Here is a 6,031-nt window from a genome sequence, read left to right as displayed (position 1 = left end):
TTTATTCTTGACTTCCACATTAGAAGTTTTTGTAATTTAGCAAAGCTTTGATGAGCATCGTTTAATTCTTGAGTTCCACAATAGAATTCTATGCAATTTAAGCAAAGCTTTGATGAGCATTGTTTTATTCTTGAGTTCCACTATAGAACTATATGCAATTTAACCAAAGCTTTGATGAGCATTGTTTGATTCTTCAGTTCCAAAATAAAATTCTATGCAGTTTAGCAAAGCATTGATGAAATTGTTTCATTCTTGGTTTCCACATTGAACATCTATGCAATTTAGCAAAGCATTGAGCATTGTTTAATTCTTGAGTTCCACAATAGAAGTCTATGCAATTTAAGCAAAGCTTTGATGAGCAATGTTTCATTCTTGAGTTCCACATTAGAACTCAATGCAATTTAGCACAGCTTTGATGAGCATTGTTTAATTCTAGAGTCCCACAATAGAAGTAGTCTTCGCAATTTTGCAAAACTTTTAAGAGCATTGCTTAATTCTTGAGTTCCACAATAGAAGTCTATGCAATTTATGCAAAGCTTTGAAGACCATTGTTTCATTATTGTGTTCCACATTAGAAGTTTATCCAATTCAGCAAAGCTTTGATAATCATCGTTTAATTCTTGAGTACCACAATAGAGGTTTATGCAATGTAAGCAAAGCTTTGGTGAGCATTGTTTGATTCTTGAGTTCCACAATAGAAGACAATGCAATTTAGCAAAGGTTTGTTGAGCACTGTTTCATTCTTGAGTTCCACATTGGAAGTTTACGCAATTTATCAAAACATTGATGAGTATTGTTTAATTCTTAAGCTCCACAATAAAAGGAATACTTGCAATTTTTCAAAACTTTAATGAGCATTCTTTAATTGTTGAGTTCCACAGTAGAAGTGTATGCAACTTAAGCAAAGCTTTGATGAGCATTGATTCATTCTTGAGTTCCACATTAGAAGTTTATGCAATTTAGCATAGCGTTGATGAGCATTGTTTTATTCTTGAGTTCCACAACGGAAGTCTTTGTAATTTAGCAAAGCTTTGATATGCATCGTTTAATTCTTGAGTTCCACAATAGAAGTCTATGCAATTTAAGCAAAGCTTTGATAAGCATTGTTTTATTCTTGAGTTCCACAATAGAAGTCTATGCAATTTAAGCAAATCTTTGATGAGCATTGTTTGATTCTTGAGTTCCACAATAGACGTTTATGCAATTTAAGCAAAACTTTGATGAGCATTGTTTGATTCTTGAGTTCCACAATTGAAGACTATGCAATTTCGCAAAGCTTTGTTGAGCATTGTTTCATTCTTGAGTTCCATAATAGAAGTGTATGCAATTTATGTGGAGCTTTGATGAGCATTGTTTTAAGTTCCACATTAGAAGTCTATGCAATTTAGCAAAGCTTCGATGAGCATTGTTTAATTCTAGAGTTCCACAATAGAAGTAGTCTTCGAAATTTAGCAAAGGTTTGGTGAGCATTGTTTAAATATTGAGTTCCATAATAAAAGTCTATGCAATTTAAACAAAGCTCATGCATTATTTCATTCTTGAGTTCCACATTTGAAGTCTATGCAATTTAGTTTAGCTTTGATGAGCATTGTTTAATTATATAGTTCCACAATAGAAGTAGTCTTCACAATTTAGCGAAGGTTAGATGAGCATTGTTTTATTCTTTAGTTCCACAATCAAAGTCCGAGCAATTATAGAAAAGCTGTGATGAGCATTGTTTTATTCTTGACTTCCACATTAGAAGTTTTTGTAATTTAGCAAGGCTTTGATGAGCATCGTTTAATTCTTGAGTTCCACAATAGAATTCTATGCATATTAAGCAAAGCTTTGATGAGCATTGTTTTATTCTTGAGTTCCACAATAGAACTATATGCAATTTAACCAAAGCTTTGATGAGCATTGTTTGATTCTTGAGTTCCAAAATAAAAGTCTATGCAATGTAGTAAAGCATTGATGACATTGTTTCATTCTTGGTTTCCACATTGGACGTCTATGCATTTTAGCAAAGCATTGATGAGCATTGTTTAATTCTTGAGTTCCAGAATAGTAGTCTATGCAATTTAAGCAAAGATTTGATGAGCAATGTTTCATTCTTGAGTTCCACATTAGAACTCAATGCAATTTAGCACAGCTTTGATTTGCATTGTTTAATTCTAGAGTTCCACAATAGAAGTAGTTTTCGCAATTTAGCAAAACTTTTAAGAGCATTGTTTAATTCTTGAGTTCCACAATAGAAGTCTATGCAATTTATGCAAAGCTTTGATGACCATTGTTTCATTATTGAGTTCCACATTAGAAGTTAATCCAGTTCAGCAAAGCTTTGATGATCATCGTTTAATTCTTAAGTACCACAATAGAGGTTTATGCAATGTAAGCAAAGCTTTGGTGAGCATTGTTTGATACTTGAGTTCCACAATAGAGGACAATGCAATTTAGCAAAGGTTTGTTGAGCACTGTTTCATTCTTGAGTTCCACATTGGAAGTCTATGCAATTTATCAAAACATTGATGAGCATTGTTTAATTCTTAAGCTCCACAATAGAAGTAATATTTGCAATCTAGCAAAACTTTAATGAGCATTCTTTAATTCTTGAGTTCCTGAATAGAAGTGTATGCAACTTAAGCAAAGCTTTGATGAGCATTGATTCATTCTTGAGTTCCACATTAGAAGTTTATGCAATTTAGCATAGCTTTGATGAGCATTGTTTAATTCTAGAGTTCCACAATAGAAGTAGTCTTCGCAATATAGCGAATGTTAGATGAGCATTCTTTAATTCTTGAGATCCATAATCGAAATCCATGCAATTTTAGAAAAGCGTTGATGAGCATTGTTTTATTCTTGAGTTCCACAATGGAAGTCTTTGTAATTTAGCAAAGCTTTGATGAGCATCGTTTAATTCTTGAGTTCCACAATAGAAGTCTATGCAATTTAAGCAAAGCTTTGATAAGCATTGTTTTATTCTTGAGTTCCACAATAGAAGTCTATGCAATTTAAGCAAATCTTTGATGAGCATTGTTTGATTCTTGAGTTCCACAATAGACGTCTATGTAATTTAAGCAAAGCTTTGATGAGCGTTGTTTGATTCTTGAAGTCCACAATTGAAGACTATGCAATTTCGCAAAGCTTTGTTGAGCATTGTTTCATTCTTGAGTTCCATAATAAAAGTGTATGCAATTTATGTGGAGCTTTGATGAGCATTGTTTTAAGTTCCACATTAGAAGTCTATGCAATTTAGCAAAGCTTCGATGAGCATTGTTTAATTCTAGAGTTCCACAATAGAAGTAGTCTTCGAAATTTAGCAAAGGTTTGGTGAGCATTGTTTAAATATTGAGTTCCATAATAAAATTCTATGCAATTTAAGCAAAGCTTTGATGAGCTTTATTTCATTCTTGAGTTCCACATTAGCAGTCTATGCAATTTAGTTTAGCTTTGATGAGCACTGTTTAATTATATAGTTCCACAATAGAAGTAGTTTTCGCAATTTAGCGAAGGTTAGATGAGCATTGTTTTATTCTTTAGTTCCACAATCGAAGTCCATGCATTTTTAGAAAAGATTTGATGAGCATTGTTTTTTTCTTAACTTCCACATTAGAAGTTTTTGTAATTTAGCATGGCTTTGAAGAGCATCGTTTAATTCTTGAGTTCCACAATAGAAGTCTATGCATATTAAGCAAAGCTTTGATGAGCATTGTTTTATTCTTGAGTTCCACAATAGAACTATATGCAATTATACCAAAGCTTTGATGAGCATTGTTTGATTCTTGAGTTCCAAAATAAAAGTCTATGCAATTTAGTAAAGCATTGATGACATTGTTTCATTCTTGGTTTCCACATTGGACGTCTATGCATTTTAGCAAAGCATTGATGAGCATTGTTTAATTCCTGAGTTCCAGAATAGTAGTCTATGCAATTTAAGCAAAGCTTTGATGAGCAATGTTTCATTCTTGAGTTCCACATTAGAACTCAATGCAATTTAGCACAGCTTTGATGAGCATTGTTTAATTCTAGAGTTCCACAATAGAAGTAGTCTTTGCAATTTAGCAAAAGTTTGAAGAGCATTGTTTAATTCTTGTGTTCCACAATAGAAGTCTATGCAATTTATGCAAAGCTTTGACGACCATTGTTTCATTATTGAGTTCCACATTAGAAGTTAATCCAGTTCAACAAAGCTTTGATGATCATCGTTTAATTCTTAAGTACCACAATAGAGGTTTATGCAATGTAAGCAAAGCTTTGGTGAGCATTGTTTGATACTTGAGTTCCACAATAGAGGACAATGCAATTTAGCAAAGGTTTGTTGAGCACTGTTTCATTCTTGAGTTCCACATTGGAAGTCTATGCAATTTATCAAAACATTGATGAGCATTGTTTAATTCTTAAGCTCCACAATAGAAGTAATATTTGCAATCTAGCAAAACTTTAATGAGCATTCTTTAATTCTTGAGTTCCTGAATAGAAGTGTATGCAATTTAAGCAAAGCTTTGATGAGCATTGATTCATTCTTGAGTTCCACATTAGAAGTTTATGCAATTTAGCATAGCTTTGATGAGCATTGTTTAATTCTAGAGTTCCATAATAGAAGTAGTCTTCACAATTTAGCAAATGTTAGATGAGCATTCTTTTATTCTTGAGATCCATAATCGAAGTCCATGCAATTTTAGAAAAGCGTTGATGAGCATTGTTTTATTCTTGAGTTCCACAATGGAAGTCTTTGTAATTTAGCAAAGCTTTGATGAGCATCGTTTAATTCTTGAGTTCCACAATGGAAGTCTTTGTAATTTAGCAAAGCTTTGATGAGCATAGTTTAATTCTTGAGTTCCACAATAGAAGTCTATGCAATTTAAGCAAAGCTTTGATAAGCATTGTTTTATTCTTGAGTTCCACAATAGAAGTCTATGCAATTTAAGCAAATCTTTGATGAGCATTGTTTGATTCTTGAGTTCCACAATAGACGTCTATGTAATTTAAGCAAAGCTTTGATGAGCGTTGTTTGATTCTTGAGGTCCACAATTGAAGACTATGCAATTTCGCAAAGCTTTGTTGAGCATTGTTTCATTCTTGAGTTCCATAATAGAAGTGTATGCAATTTATGTGGAGCTTTGATGAGCATTGTTTTAAGTTCCACATTAGAAGTCTATGCAATTTAGCAAAGCTTCGATGAGCATTGTTTAATTCTAGAGTTCCACAATAGAAGTAGTCTTCGAAATTTAGCAAAGGTTTGGTGATCATTGTTTAAATATTGAGTTCCATAATAAAATTCTATGCAATTTAAGCAAAGCTTTGATGAGCTTTATTTCATTCTTGAGTTCCACATTAGAAGTCTATGCAATTTAGTTTAGCTTTGATGAGCATTGTTTAATTATATAGTTCCACAATAGAAGTAGTTTTTGCAATTTAGCGAAGGTTAGATGAGCATTGTTTTATTCTTTAGTTCCACAATCGAAGTCCATGCATTTTTAGAAAACCTTTGATGAGCATTGTTTTATTCTTGACTTCCACATTAGAAGTTTTTGTAATTTAGCAAAGTTTTGATGAGCATCGTTTAATTCTTGAGTTCCACAATAGAAGTCTATGCATATTAAGCAAAGCTTTGATGAGCATTGTTTTATTCTTGAGTTCCACAATAGAACTATATGCAATTTAACCAAAGCTTTGATGAGCATTGTTTGATTCTTGAGTTCCAAAATAAAAGTCTATGCAATTTAGTAAAGCATTGATGACATTGTTTCATTCTTGGTTTCCACATTGGACGTCTATGCATTTTAGCAAAGCATTGATGAGCATTGTTTAATTCTTGAGTTCCAGAATAGTAGTCTATGCAATTTAAGCAAAGCTTTGATGAGCAATGTTTCATTCTTGAGTTCCACATTAGAACTCAATGGAATTCAGCACAGCTTTGATGAGCATTGTTTAATTCTAGAGTTCCACAATAGAAGTAGTCTTTGCAATTTAGCAAAAGTTTTAAGAGCATTGTTTAATTCTTGAGTTCCACAATAGAAGTCTATGCAATTTATGCAAAGCTTTGATGACC

This window comes from Lactuca sativa, chromosome 8, assembly GCF_002870075.4.
Source record: "Lactuca sativa cultivar Salinas chromosome 8, Lsat_Salinas_v11, whole genome shotgun sequence".
In the NCBI taxonomy this organism is placed as follows: domain Eukaryota; kingdom Viridiplantae; phylum Streptophyta; class Magnoliopsida; order Asterales; family Asteraceae; genus Lactuca; species Lactuca sativa.
The sequence above is the reverse complement of the archived record's forward strand: the minus strand, read 5'-3'. Positions refer to the sequence as shown.